At 45.2% G+C, this 16,030-nt stretch overlaps 1 protein-coding gene across 1 annotated transcript in view; it reads left to right on the forward strand.

Moving 5' to 3' along the window:
- Nucleotides 1-16,030, forward strand: part of snd1 (staphylococcal nuclease and tudor domain containing 1) — a 174,864-nt gene that overhangs the window by 64,843 nt on the left and 93,991 nt on the right. The window lies entirely within an intron of this gene.

Below are 16,030 nucleotides of genomic sequence, written 5' to 3' on the forward strand. Positions count from 1 at the left end.
CCGTTGCGTAACTTATCAGCAGGTGGGAGAGGAAACAAGAATAAGAAAATGGGGGTGAAGCAGAGATGGAGTGCTTGAGCAGGGATGAGAGCAGGCTAAGTGGACAGTAATATGTGGTGTACTGTTCCGCCTACGTATACTGTCAGTTCTATTGACCTCATTCAGTCTGGGTGGTCTCTCATCTAACTGCTTAGCTCTGACTGCCTACTCACTCGCATTTATCTTTATTTCTCACTTAGAAATTCTGATAGCATTTAGTCCCACTTGTTGATATGCAAAGAAAAAAAAATCACATATATGACAAGGGCCATGGTCACCGAATGTGAAATCAAACGTTTTGTGGACGTACCTGAAATAATGATTTATTCCTTTGCAGTTTCAAAGAACCATAAAAGGTGAATGTAGCCTCAGGGATGTCACCCATATATTAGTGAACCATTTTGAAGCCTTAAGTTTGGCGATAGCCCGTTGCCAACTGGAGTATTTCGGAGTCAGAAATGACCAAATTTTGGAGGAGCTTGGGGCTGATGGAGGGGTGGACCTGAGTGAGCTTGTCACCCTTTATGGGGCATTCTCAGGTCAAATCGGGGTCAAATGTGATCTGCAAGGTCCAACTCTGCATGAACGCTGAGCGTAACTGCCTTATTAGGTACCACGAAGAAGTGTCCTAATGTTGGCTAATGCGATAATGTTGACAAGAGCCCGAGCACTTATGTTCTAATGGTCTAAATACATGTTTATATTTGTTTACCACTTAAAGGGCAAGGAAACATATATGGTAAATTCATTCAACTTTCCAAAAATTTTGAAAAAAAGTCCTCCCAAGCCCTACAATAACACTCTAGGGTTGAAAATTTTATTTTCCAAGTATTTCAATGAGTGAGAAGGTCCGAAGGTCCATTTTAAATAAAGTATTGCACCCCTTACTTCAGCTGAACTTTCAGCTCTAGTTAAAAAAAAAAGAGATTCAATAGTGACATTTAAAAATGAATCATCATAATTGTTGTAATTTAGTTAAAAATAAAAATTGGCTTAGCAGTTCAACACAACTGCCAAATACACATAAACACGCACAGGAGCTTACCTCTGTCTCCGCGGGGTGTCAATTTTCGGTCTCATGTGGCGTCGCAAACCTAGCCAAGTTGTGCCCGAAAGGGGTCCCCCTCCTCCCCTCGGGCGCCCACCGTCCCCGACTTGTGACATGAACACTGTGTACGCCAGGCTGCCATGGGTGGGGGTTGGCACAGGCTGCCTTCAGACCTGCAGGAGGTTGTGTTGTGCAGCGCTGATGAGTCACTGTGCCAGCGTGGCATCACAGATGCCTTGCTAATGCCTGCCTCTACAGATCTCTCTCTTTAATAACAGTTCTTGGTGAGCATTTTAATTAAATCCTAATAAACCCAATACCTTTGTAATATCAGGAGGATTTTACTTTCCGTAGCACGAGTGTGTGTCTCTGTGTTTGTGTGTGTGTGGGGTAATTCTTTTACCAGTATCACAATAATAAATAGGCACACTGTGGCTATTTGATAACGGAAATGTTGTGTAGTCTGTTATTTGTCTCCACACATCTGTACTTAGATTATTTTATCATTCTTCACAAACACCACGCACGATGCATCCTTCCTGAATCTGACCCTGTTTTAGATGTCTTATTTTGGCATCCAGGGCCGCAGGACAGCATCGGATTTCTTCACATCTTCCATGCTCTGGCATTGATTTCCGATCAAGCTTGAATTATTTTGGCTTGAGGTCATTTACACAAGTACTGGATCTCGCACTCTCATCACCACGTCTCTCCTCCCTCCCTCACACCACATTCTGTTGTTCACCTCGGCACAAATGTTTCGCCGGGCCTTTCGGTTCCGAATCTATTTTTGACTTGTTTTTCTTTCTCATACTTTCTTGGGCATGTGTGTGAGAGAGAGAGAAACAGACAGCGAGGGGATGAGTACACATAATGAATAATGCATGGTGTGGTTTCCTGGTCAGCGAGACAGACGGCGGGGACGGTGAACTGCCCGTCAGATCCTCTTTTCCCATCACGTACTGTAGTTAAACAAACCGCGAGTGTGGAAGGCAGCCCCGTGTCCAGATTACTGCTGCTTTATAGCCGCACACAAGATCTGTCCCCGTCCATTCATAACGAAGGCCCAAGCTGAACAGTTTGGACGATATCCATACCAGTAATATTTAATGGCTTTTGCCATCATATGGTAACCTGTTGCCAAAAACACTAACCCACATGCATGCTTTATTTTCTAATATGTGACCCCAGATGGAGATTTCAATGATTTGAAATTATAAATCTTGTCCTGTCCTAGCAAACAATCCCACCTGTGGCCCAATCTGTTCATTCATTTTGTTGTTGAACTCATGGAGAGCGCAATGAAGAGTATATTTGGGACTCTTTATTGTTGAGTTTTACGCACCTTTCAAGGGTGTTACCCTGGCCACATGTCGTAATTATGTTTCCGTTTGGCAAAGTTGAAAGCAACTCGCAGATCATGCTAGTTGTAGTTTAATTTAAGTTTGACCTTGAAGTCAGATTTTGGAGTATAATGTCAATAATAGTAGTTCTATTAAGTACTGATGATAATTTTGGCTTTGGGCCGTGACACCAAGCCGACAGTCTCCGTTTGACTGAATTTCGGTTTTGGTAGTTTTGGCAATTTGTCATCCCCTGTTGCCACTAGCTGAATCAGCATGTTGAATTACCGGGGAGTGAATGTATAGTAAGAGAGGCGACCTTGACTGGGGTCTTCCGTTGGGCGAACCAGTGCCTAAGATGAGAAATTAAGAAGATTTGAAGAACTTTCTATATACCTAGCTTCCTAAGTAGTCCAAGATCTTTAGGTTTCCTTCTTTGAATTAGAAATGCAGACTACCTGCTGGTCTGTAGGTGCAGAATGTACCTTGTAGTTGGCTGTTGGCGTCAGGAAGATCTTCTTCTTGACGGTAGTTCTTTGACGTTGCTTTGGTGTGTCCAGGCCTTTAAAACGGCTTATCTACACTTACTTCGGACCATATGGTGTCAAACTCTCAGCTTTTGGTTCTGCAGCAGTTTTCAAGTGCTGCTCACCCTCTTTGTGTGGCTCACACTTGTGTTGGGGTGCCTTTGTTCCTTTAAAGTATTCAATTATAGCCTGAAGGTGACTAGAGTGGCCCGCATTCACCCCATCGCGGTGACGCAGAGATGGATGGGTCTGAATGGAGATGGGGAGATGAGAGGGGAAAACCGGCTCACCGCTTTATCGCCACAACTTATTTATGGGGGCGACCTTGCGTTCAACGTATGTGCTGCCGCTTGGCCGTCCAGCCTGATAAGTATAACCTGCAAACAGTGCAAAGACACGGGTACACGCTGTACTTGGGGACCCACTGAATCCTCTCAGCATTTTCCTCTACATAAAGGGCACTGCAGTACTCCTCTACATCAATGAGGGCAATAGTATAATGCTCTCATGCACTCTCTCTGAACTCACTTGTGGTATCATTTTTCATCTCCCTTTTCATTCTTTCTTTTGCACCCCACGCTTTTGTCGCTGTGCACCAATCGGGCACAACTTTACAACCACCTTTCTAATATTGTGTAGGTGTCCCTTGTGCCTCCAAAACAGTTGTGACTCATCAGAGAATGGACATGGGCCTTCTGAGGGTGTCCTGTGGTGTCTGGCAACAGAATGTTGTTAGTGGGGTCCTCTGGGTCCTAGGGGCCTCTGTGGATCATCCCACAGATACTTGATCAGTTTGGGATCTAGTGAATTTGGAGGCCAGGTCAACACCTTGTGCTGTTGTTCCTACACTCCTGTACCAAGGAGTGTCATTGCTAAGGGGTGGGAGTGCCTGGTCTGGTCTAGGTGGGTGAAACATGTCTAAGTAACATCCACATGAATGCCAGGTCCAAACCTTTCCCAGCAGAACACTGAATTGTCACAAAATGAAGGTATAGGACATAAGGAGTCCTCACATTCATAGACTAATCCATTTCTTATATTACTGCTGAACCCAAGGCCGGAAGACCGAATATGTTTTAGAAGTGATAGAAGCAGCAGGAGAAGGCGAAAACTCTTCTGTCGTCTTTGTCTTGCCTTTGTTTGCCCTTTTCTCAAGTTATACTCCAGTCCCTCTCACTTAAAAGGAAAATAGCCAAACTACATATTGAATTTCGGTCTGGCTGAGAACACTGAAGGCAGCCAGCCAGATGGCTGCTGGCTGTGTCAATACACATGTCATTACCCGTCTTATTATTCGACTTCTTTTCTTCTTCTGGCTCTCTATTTAAACCCGGTCCTCTACTAAGTCTATTGTTCTAATAGAGAACAGTTTTGTACACAGCTCGTTTCAGTTTCTCATTTTATTCCGCCGGTGTTTGCGGTGCTGTTTGTGACACTCGGATGACAAATAAAAGGAAAACTAGAATCAATGAGAAAGGAAAGACAGTTAAAGTTAAACTCAGAATCGGGAGATAATGTGAAATATTGACATCAGAGACCAGTCTGGCGGGGCACACACAACAGCTCAATACGGTAGTTACCTGAATGTTGGGCCAACTTTTTGTATTGTAAAGGCTTTTCATCACCATCGCAGCTTATGCAAATGCATTTAACTTACTTCACGGCCGACTTTAAAACTTTAAAACTTTGCTTGTGTAAAATACATTGGCAACATTGGGCATTTGTTGTGTTTAATTATTAAATTCACTCAGATCAGTAATTGATCTAAAAGCAAGTTGGAGAATGCCTCAGCTTTGACCGCCGTTCTTATTCTTCCACGCCCCGTCTTGTTAATCCTTCCTCGGTCAACTGATTCTCCTTCATCTCTTGTTCTGCCCCATGAAGCAGCTTAACTGTTATTGCTTATTTCTTAATTTGTTGTTCACTTCATTGCCATTTTATGTTCCTCCCTAGATATAGTGTAATGCACGAACACACACATGCGCTTCCATTCTCCTTTTTGTGTCTTCTTCTATTACCCTCACTTGCAGCCCCTTTTGTAGATTTTGCTTCCATGTTATTTTAAGTAGCCTCTTTTCTTTTTCGCCCTCTTTTGAGGTTGACCCACAAGGGGGGGAAAAAAACCGTTTCACGCAGTTATCCTCCCTCAAATCCTCCAGCTGTGTTGCCCGTCTGAGCCGCTCGCCCGCCACTAGGTGTGTGTTATCTAAAAATGAACGCTGCTCGACACCGCGACAGAAATGCCGTGCGATTGGCATCGGAGGCAGAATTAACAGTCTGTTCACATTTATCAGCTGCAAATAAATTCTGCCCTCCTTTGGCAAATTCCGAGTCTATTTCTGTTCGAAAGGCTCGCCGAAATAAACCCGTCTTATTGACACGTACTCGTCTGTTAATGCAGAATTTCATCATCTACTCACTGAATTGTCTGTTGCAGTTTGCCCTAGATAGTATATAGTGCCAGAAACGGTATATAGTCTGCCCTTCACCATGTGTCAGATGAATCTGTGATGAGCCAGCCTGAGGAAATAGCTGTAGGCCTCTATGCTTTATTGATGCTTAGATTGATTCTGCTGATGACTATGACACAACAGCGAAACATATTGACAGTTTTGCCAGACAAAGGCACATTCATCTCTCTTTGTGTCTTCGCCCCACATACATCAAACAGACGCGATGCAGCTCTACGTTTTTTGCATTGCTTCGCAGTCGTCAAGGACTCCACCTGTAGACTCTTGCAACCTGGAATCTATATGAAGAGGGATCATTTCCTTAGTAATCACAAGCATCCATGAAAAAAAAGCATTAATGTGTGCGCAGGCAAGTGCAGAGCAGATACCAGCCTCTCAGCTAATGGTTCCCTTGACAACACAGCAGTTGCTACCCATTGATGTTGCCTTGGCTGTAGGGTTAAAACACGTACCACAAGGACACACACTCGCAGTCGGCTTTTGTACACACACACACACACGCTAAAGTCGGCTGTCATAAACCGTCGGTTTCCACTCCCTGCCTCTGCTCGTTTTCCCTGGCAGAATTTTCAAATGGTTGAAGAAGCCAACACGCGCTGCCGTTCGCTCTAACCGTCTTTTAAGCGTGAGTCCCTGTGTTTCATGTCAGCGTGCTGTCACTTGCTCGCTTATTGAGTTGTCAACGTCTGGACCCCGCTGCGTAGAGGGCACACCTACCCAGACCTCCCATCTCCTCTTGTCTGGTCCTTTATTTTTTTCTTTTTCCCCCTCTCTCTCGCCTTTTTCCTCTGCTTTCTCCTTTATCCGTGTGCATGTGCGTGTACCTGGTGCGAGGAGGAATATAGCTTCAAAGATCTGAATAAATAAGCTCCAAATAAAGGCCAGAAAGAGGAGAGATTTGGAGCAGTAATCCTTCACCAGCTTACCCCAGCATAACGTCCTCACACCTGCTCCCTTATCCCCATCTCAGCATCTCCCTCCATCCACCTCTTCTCTCGTTCCATTGCTTTATATCCCTTACCAACAAGAAAGAGGCTATCTCAGTGGCTATGCGCACACCCTCTCCTTTTTTTTTTTTTTTTCTATGTTTCCCAGAGGACAGTCGGGGGCATAAAGGGAAGAACAAGCCTTGCAAAATCTATTCAGTAAAAAAAAAACGGGGATTGGGCTCCCAGCTTTTGAATTCTCGCAGATAAAGTTAATGGCAGAAGTGGGCGACAGGCAGGAAGCCGCGTGTATGTGTGCATGAGCGTTGCTTCAATTGAGGCCAGCTATAGAAATGTAGTTTCTTTAAACCCCTTTGCTGGCGGATTCTCTCTCTCTCTCTGAATATGCAGGGGTGTATGCAGGGGAAGTTCCAAGAAAGGCTGGCCGGGGCACTGCAGATTCTTAAAATGCTTTCGTTGCCAGCCGAGTCTCTCCAAGAGAGAGAGTGCACTGTTGTTTTTGTGTGTTCAGTTAGGCTTGTCTGAAAAGTGATTGAGGCTTCCAAGACCTACGGTAAATTACCTTTGTTCATGCGTTGGTAGGGAAATGTCGGCATTGAGACTAGGAAGATTAACTGTTGGTGCCGTCACTTACAAAGCTGACATCGGTTGTGTCAGTGACCCTAGGTTTGTGATGTGGCCTGCAGCGTTTGAACTGTTCAGACCTTTGCTTTTCAGACAATCGAGCATGTTCAATCATTGGCAGGAGGTGTCAAGCGAGATGAATGGCCGTTCATCTTAGGGAATTGGTACAAGAGTAGGGAAAATTATATTGACGGAAGTAAGCAATCAACGAAGACTGTTCAATACAGTAGTATTTTCACAATGACATGTTGACCGACTTTTGAAAGTCTTCCTAGGTTCCTAGCTTCTCCTAGTATATTCAACAAAGGTTCAAAAAAGGCAAGTCCAGTTGCCTTTTTTGAACCTTTGTTGGATATACCATGACCTGGATGACTAAGAACCTTCACAGACATATAGCTTCTCCTAGGTTCCTAGGTTCCTAGCTTCTCCTAGGTTCCTAGCTTCTCCTAGGTTCCTAGCTTCCTAGGTAATCCTAGGTCTTCCGGTTTGCCCCGAATGTACATGCTAGTTTGCTGTTGGTTGTCAGGCTTTGGTATGTGTTCAGTCGCAACATTTCAGTCGTTGCTGGTCGTTCTTTGAAGTCAGTTTGGTGTGTCCAGGCTTTTAGGCCAGGCTTGAATCAATGAAACATACCACCGCGGACCTACTCCTTCCAGACTATCTCACTCTCTACTTGATTTAAACTCTCAAATGTGTTTTCCGGCATGCAACAAGCCCGTCCTTTGCTGCTAAGTCCAACGAAAGCTGTCGATGTCGGGAGCTGCGCTCTCTTTGGCACCGAGGCCCGTATTGTTTTCTCTGCTGCTGACATTTAGCACCAAAGTCTGACACACCCGCAGCCTGAGACGCGCTCGCTTCCGCGTACATTTTAGAGAATCACTGCTCCGCATTGTTCGTCTGCCACCTCGTCGCGGCTCGCTTGCCACTTTCTGGCTGAGAGCTGACAGTCGCACCTCACATCCACACGCAATCACACACGGAGTTATTATCTCCTGGAACAATACTAATAGATGCATGTACTGCTGTGAGCAAACAGTTTGTGCCGCCGCTGCCAACAGTGTGGGAGGGTGAACGCTTGCCAAGTCTCTTCTACCCGGAGCCTCCTCTATTCCTCCTCTCCTCTCCCCAGCCATACTCCCTCTAACCTTTCTTTGTCTCCCATTTCTGTGTTTTATCCTTTCCTTTGATCGTTTCGCCCTGTGAGCTCAACCACATCCCCTTCCTCCTTTTCCCCACAGCATTAAATAAGTAATTCTGCAATTCTTCTGTTTCTTTTATCACCACGGTGCGTTGCCACTGACTTGAAGCTTCAGGCTCTGATGTTTACATCCTTTGCTATGGTTCACAACTAGGTTTGAAGTCATTTCTCCTACGTCAACAACATAAATGACAGGCAAACAGAAGCCTGCATGCCTGTCTTTAATGTGTCTGGTCGAGTTTAATTGGCTGAAGTGAGGGACAAGAGAGTGTCAAGGGGAGAAGAACACTGTATCTTGCTGTCTAGTTATTGGCTCGCTTGTTGGGCAGGTACTCTTACACCATCCAGGCTGGCTCCTCGTCCTCGTCAGCCTGGATGGTGCAAGAGTACCAAAGCTAACGAGGATGAGACCTCACTGTGCTCGGGGCCACACGGTTCCTCTGATTCGCATGCTGTTGAAAAGTTTCGAGGCTCAGAGTGCTTGACACTGAAAACAGTGATTGTTGAACGTATCTGTAATGCTAACAAGGCAGTGCTGCAAACATACTGTTTCTTCACATGTGTAGAAGCTCTTCCAAAGGTTCCAGAAAGGATTCCTTCCCCTTGTATGTGTAGATTTGCTCCCCTTTAAAAGCTCTAACTTCCATTTAATAAAATACATCTTCACATGTGTACAGGATTGTCCCAATTTAGCTGTCGCAAACGTGAGGTTTTAGCATTTTCTCATATGACATTAATAAGCAGCTGCTGGATTTAAATGTTCTTTCCTGTCTGTTCTTTTAGGGATGGCATACGCTTTGATCAGTTTTCATGCGGAGGTGGCTTCGTTAGACTGGCACAGGTTCACTCCTACGGTCCCTCCTACACAAGCACAACATGCAGCCGCACATCTGTACTTCAGCTGTCGTTGCGCAGAGCCCGGATCCCGTTGTAACGCGAGCCCAAAAAAAACGCTGGACGTTCAACTATAATCCCCCTCCCACGTCCGGCACAGTTGCACAAACACACCACTTCACAGCTCCTCTTTTGGGCTGAAGTCTGAGCAGATTTGTTTGAACTCTGAATTAAAGGGAAAAGCCGATCCTTTTCCTAAAAAGTAAGGATTTGTTTTGAATCCAGCTCTTCGGTGCGGATGCTTATTTGGGATCTGATAAAACTCATGGCTAAGATCAGTGCCTTTTCCCTCTCTTTCCATTGTGTGAATTCAGGAGTTGCATTTACATTTTATTCCGCTCAAATTAAGCTATTAACAAAGCCTGACAAATTTTCAATCGTCCCCTGCTAAGTGATGAAAATTCAATTGCGATGAGGGGGGGAAAAAAAAGAGCCTCACTACTTACAATGCATCGACTTACCCACCGCAAACAGAGGAGGCTGGCTATTGATTTGTTTGATCTTTAAAGATCACTGCTGACCCAACTACACTTGCGCGCAAACATTCAAACACGCGCAGCAGTTTGCTGCAGCGAGAGAATAATTTTTGCCGCCGCATGAAAACTGTGTTTCAGCCCGTTCGGATGCTTCCACGCGGCTTGTCAGAGCTTTCATCTCGACGTCGCTTTCATTTGCCGTTCTGCGCTCGGCGGTGCACGTTTCCCCGGCGTGTCTTTGACATTAGCGTGCCGCTTGTCATCTTGAAGTCCACATCAGAGTGGATTCGCGATCCTGCAGTTACTACAGAACAGAATACCGAGCTCATCTTAAAGTGTCAGATTGGGGCTCCTTATCTATTGCACACATCGCATTTTCAGTGCTGCTCTCTGTATTGATCTTTGTTCCTTGTTTTTGCCCTCACTCTCCCTCCTTTTCACCCTCATTTTCTTGTCCACTGCTTTCTCTATATGCCTTGTACCATATGCCTTCTGTCGCACTAAATCTGCGCGTCACATTAAACGTGTTGCCCTCTCTATCCACCTCATTTAATTCTCGCTGCCTTGTCGGTTTCTCCTCTCCTTTTCTCCTCTCTTAAAGCGATGCAGGAGGCCATTTTGTCACCCCGCTCCCTCACCTCCACGCTCGCCAAGATGTCTACGCCCAGATACGCTTAATAGTCATCCCCAAAAATCCCAAAGTAACCCCTCCCTAAACTCGCCCTTCTTTATGCGCGGAGCATCAGTCTCCTGGCTTGTCCTCATTTCATTCCTTAGGCTGTACACTCGGCGCAAAAAGCAAACATTTCCTCACAGCTACGTTAAGTATGGGCTTTCATGGAGTGTGCATTAGCGCGGCGAGGAGTGACGTGGAAACTACGAAAAACGGCCTAGAAAGTCGCATCAGCGCACCTTCAGCACATCTAAAGATCTAAATGCCTGAATGGGTGAGGAAATTGCAGGATGTGGAGGAAGCTCCACACTCCAGTCACCACGGTATACATGTGCTGCTGTTTCTGTGGCAACCTGACAAAAGAGTTGCACATAACAAAAGTTAGCAGAGCTTTAACACCGGCTAGACCAGAAGCAGCTACGCCACGACAACGTGAACTAATATATCTTTTAAATCGTACATCAGGGTGTTTGGTGGTCAAAATAGTTGATAGACAATACATGACGTGAGGAAACTCTGCCTTGTTAAGGTGCGCTTGTGAGTGGGCGAACGAGGCCTGATCCTGAACGCAGTATCCTTGGTGATGCCGTGCCTGCGATCATGATTTCTCTCCATGACGTAAATCTCGACCAAAAAAACACTGAAATTAACGGTCGCCGGCTTCGGTTTTGTTCCTGTGGGTGCGTGCGTGCTGTTCGATCGTGTGCGTTTATGTCTTTATTTGTGTCGGCGTGTGCGCACACACACACAAAAACATACCACATCTCACATATGTCTTAGCCCCCTGTTTTGCTCTCAGTGGACGTGATTTACTACACACACACACACACACACACACACGGCCTCAACCATTGGATAGGATCATAAAAGTAAGGCTTCACCGTCTCCGGCTGCTGAGAAAACACAGGGATGTTTTTCACCCACCAAAAGGGCAATAAACTCTGTCTCACGGGGAGTAACACACTTGATCGGTTTTCCACATGGCAAATAAAAAAAATAAAAAAAAAATGGCTCGCACAACCCACCTGCCATTCAGTCTCACTTTTAGCCGCGAAATCCGTGTGAATTTGACCACGCCGCGTATATCCCAGCCCGCTGGCGCGCCACCTATTTAACACCAGCCGCACTGGGCCGATTGCCAGCCGTATACTGCGGTGAAAATTTTTATTTATTTTTATTTTTTTCCTCCGTTGACCTCGGCAACAACAAATCACACCACCAGCTGGTCACTGAATATGGCTATTTGCATCCGTTTTCACACAGTCGAAGGCAGATGCACCGGCAGACATCCGCCGACAGCGACGCCGTCTCGTCTTTTGACGCGTCCCTCGGTGCTTTTCGCTATCACGTGTAACACAGCATTTGTACGGAATATCGCCAGTGTGGAGCTAAAAAAAATATTCTCTCTCGCCATGATGATCGCCCGCTCGTTTCCGCGCGTCTATATTTGCCGTCTCCACCTTTGACCCTACCCCCTTGTACAGTCCCTCTGTTTGACATTAGGACCGAACAACTGTGGCCCTGACTCATGTTGAGTCACAAGGCAGCACGCTCACAGGCCTGCTTAGAATAGCCTCCCCTCTGCTCCACTAGCACAGTGGCTCGGGCTCGCACACAAAAAAAAAAATAAAAACCCCAAAGACTACATTCACAGTGCAGCACCAGTGCCTCAAACGAACCAGGGATGCGGCTTTTTATAAATATAAATGAATTATACGTGCACAACTTGTGGGTTTTGTCTTGAAATTTAAGATCCAACACATTTCAGATACCACTGCTTGAAAGGGTGTAAAATATAGCCACTGTGTCAGAAGCATAAAATGTTTTAAACGTGAACAATGGCTGATAAGAAAATGGCTGGTGCAGCATAATGCCTGTTGCTCCGTGTTCTCTGCCACGGAGCAGAGTAATTAACACGAGTAGAGGTGGCGGTGGTGGTGGTGGTGGGGGGAGGGGCAGGGGGGGATCAAATTAAGAGATTGCATCAAAATAATTGGGTTTCTAAATGTCCTGCAAAGCCTCTTCTAAGTTGAGAGTGAGCTCCTTTTTTTCGAAACACGGCGGGAGGGAAGGCGTTTTTTTTTTCCTTTGGTTGTTGACCTTTGTCACTCGAGGCACACGGTTCGTACCGCGCCGTCGTCGCAGCAGCTCCGTTTGCACTAACCTCTTGATCCTCCCATCCTCTCTGCCTCCCTTGCTCAAGTACCCCCAGTGGTCCATTTCTCTTATCAGCACTTCTTATCTGCTGCACTCCGCTACATAATGCACCCCCACCAACTCACCCCCCTCCCTCCCTGCCTCCCTCCCTCCCTCCCTCCCTCCTACCCACTACCACAGTCCTTGTGGCGCAGCCCGGGCCTTTCACCAATCGCACGAGGCTCACGACGGCCAAGCTATATATCCCCCATTCCATCTGTAGCTGGCACTCTTGCATCACATTTGCTCTGCTTACTCTTTTCCCAAGTGCCTTTGCTCTTGCTTCCTTTTGCTCTCTCTCTCTCTCTGCTTTGCTTTGCTCTTCTCTGCGTCTTCTCTTTCCTCGCTTTACTATATATATATAATCTGGCGTGTTTTTGCTTCTTAATTCTCTCACCTTGCTTGTCTTTTCCTTACAGCCTCATTCTCCCTCAATTAGCCCCCCCCCCGTTCACCTCTCATGTCTTGTTCTTGTCTCTGTTTATTTCAGTCCGCCACAAATTAGCCACTGTGATCCATTTTCAAATTTTGCTTGCTCCTTAACAACCCCTTTCTAGTAATCTGCTTTCCTTTCCACTTAAATGTTCTGTCATGCATCTAAATTTCACTTCTTCTTACATCTTCTTCGTCCTCTTCTGTCTTTTTTTATTTTTTTAAATTTTTTCTTCTCCCACTCTCCCCAGCCTCTGTGAGCTGTGGTTAAATAGGTTCATCTTGCCTTGCTTCCTCTTTCAAATGGCTTCATGATTGCTAATGAAGCACACAGACAGGAAAAAAAAACATGATGTGGAGGAGCAGGGGATGGAATGAAGTGTTTCCCATGGAGACGGGGCCTTTCAGCGGCCGGCCATCTGATTGGCTGATTGATGACCCTGCAGCCATTTTGACCGATTAATATGACGGAGCCTTTTTATAGCACGGTGCAGCTTAATTTGCGACCACAACATATTTCAGCGCCGAACAATATGGTGTAGCATAAGCTCCGTGCTGCAGCGCCTCGCCGAGACTTATAGGACGCGCGATGCAAAGCCCGAGATGGAATGTCACAACACGTCTCGGAGCTTAATATGGTGCTTACATCTGCTCACACAGTTAGTCACAATCAATCCGACCCCACGAGACTGCCCCGTTTAGGGTACTCGTACGAGCGCGCTTGAATATATCCATCTCGCACGTGTCACGGTGGAGACGACTGGAGGCCCGTTGTCTGGCTTTGCACAGCTATGTTATCAAAACAATTAAACAAACAGAAGTGGGAGACAAAGGCATGCTGTCTGAGATATGAGTCAGAGTAGTGACAAATGGTCAGTGCGGCATGAAACAGTCGTATTAACTGAGAAATCTAATCATCTTCCTGCATTTCCTTCTCTGCGTTTCACCTCCTCAGCATTATGGAGTTTTTTTTTAATCTTTCTTGTCAGATGTAGCCCAACAGAAAGCAAAGCTAGCACAAGAGACATACATGTATGGATGACTACAGACAGAGGCTTGCATGCGTGTGTGGTCTGTCTAGCTCGTTCTCGCCTGCAGAAAATGCTCAATATTAAAAATTAGTCATAAACAGACTGAGAATTATAGTTAATTTAGTGACCAATTTTAATAGCCCTGGGCACACTGCAGCACGGTATTTTCATCCCAGTAAGATCAGTCAATTATTAGAAGGTTGCAGAATGCTGTTTTTGAGATAATGACAAAGTACTGATGTGGTTATTGGAGCTTGGTATGCAACCTCATCTGTTTCAGGAAAGAAATTTCCCCTTTTTCTATTGTATTTCACTTCATAGTCCAGTGTGCTGCCTTTTCCAGCAAACAAAAACTCCAGTTTTTCTTTTCCATGTAGATTTTTTACTCCAAAAGTTGAACATTGAGGCCATCTTATCCGCCCCAGACTTGTAACGTGCAACGTTAGAATCCATTTAAATTAAACATTAACAACAAATGTTGCTTTACTCTACAGCGCTTGATGTTTCAAACCACACAAGACATCCTCTAAAACGAACTTTAAAAAAAAAAAAAGACAAACTAAATCACTCGCAGAGTTTATTCTCCCCCCATCCTCAACAGTGCACGTTAAATTATTTCTCACACCGTGTCTTTCCGACATTCCCTAATTTCTTTAAACCGGAATCTCACCTCTATACACACACACACACACACACATACACATCGTCCTCCCTTGTCTGTCTTCCTCTACTTCGTGTTGGGCACAACATAATCTCTCTGCTAGCGGCTGGACTCTTTTTGTCATGCACTTTGCCTGCCTCCGTGTCCTTCCCTTCCTCTGCCATAAAAAGTCAAAATGCTACGGTGCTGAAAAGATAAATCCACATATTCTCATGTGGCCCCTTGCAGGCACTCTCCCTAACCAGCTCTTCATTTGCCACCCTTCTTACTGGTTATGTAAACTGGTGTCGTCAACTACATTACCAGGCAAAAGCTGTGCCTGCCTGCCTGCCTGCTTGCCTGCCTGCTTGCTTGCACACGCCCTTGACTGTGGCTCTGGTAATGTCGTATTTGACGTAATGTTGTATTTTTTTGTTTTGCTTCATGTTTGTTAGCTATATAGAGGTTAAGAACGGAGTGTCTGTGCTGGTGTTTGTTATTATGGTCGGCGCAGCTTTCAGTCACTCCCATTTTTTTTTTGTGTGTGTGTGTGTGTCATTTCTCACCCGCTCTCTTTACTGAAACATGCTCCCAGGGCAGTCTTTTTTTTTCTGTCATGTGTATATAAACCAAGGTTGAGACACCATTCCCAATGTTACCATTAAATAACCGTAAAGAAAGAAAGAATAGTCTTAAATTGCGTTCTCCACAAACAAACAGCTTCACCTTTTGTAACACTACAGGTGAGTTCTGCTCTGACTGTGTATGCCATCTTTCTTCATTAGTCAGAACTGTGCGGCTATATTATGATTCATCGGGGTGATATATCTGAAGATGAAAAATGCACAGTTAACAGCGAGACCCAAATGCATTTGTCACCATAAAAAGCCCTCCCCCATACGGATTGATGATGGCCCAACAGCTGGAAATGTAATGAAAAGTGAAATTAGGATCTATATTTTTTGGCAACGTGAAAGACAGTCTAAACACCCGAGCAGCATTTCATTTTTCATTCATCACCTTTTTCACCAATTAGATGTGTGATTAATAAGATCAGCTTGTAACGGTGAAGATGAGCTAGGTAACACGGTAAAATGTAATGCGCTACAAGCATCTCAATTACTATTACGGTTATAATAGCACCCCCCCATGCTCATCTGTGGATAAAATGTTAACGCATCTGTAGAACTTAGAACTTGGATTAAATATGCCCTTTTGATCAGCAGCACATTGAAACAGCACCACGACAGTCACTTGCGGTGTAAAATAAAAACCGAGCAACTCCCCTGTTACATGTAAAGACTATAATAGGAGATTTGGAGGGATTTCAAAACAGCCTCATCCACTTCTGCACCGTGATTCATTCTGCCTGAGTCATTCAGCACACTTAGGGTTAAAGTATAGCTGCAGCGTCTTACTGCAGTGTCTAAAGCATTTGGCTGATCGTTACAGTATACGCCAGAAGAAGAGAAGGGGGGGAAAAAAACATCT

The sequence above is a fragment of the Chelon labrosus genome (genome assembly GCF_963514085.1).
Source record: "Chelon labrosus genome assembly, chromosome: 23".
NCBI classification, from domain to species: domain Eukaryota; kingdom Metazoa; phylum Chordata; class Actinopteri; order Mugiliformes; family Mugilidae; genus Chelon; species Chelon labrosus.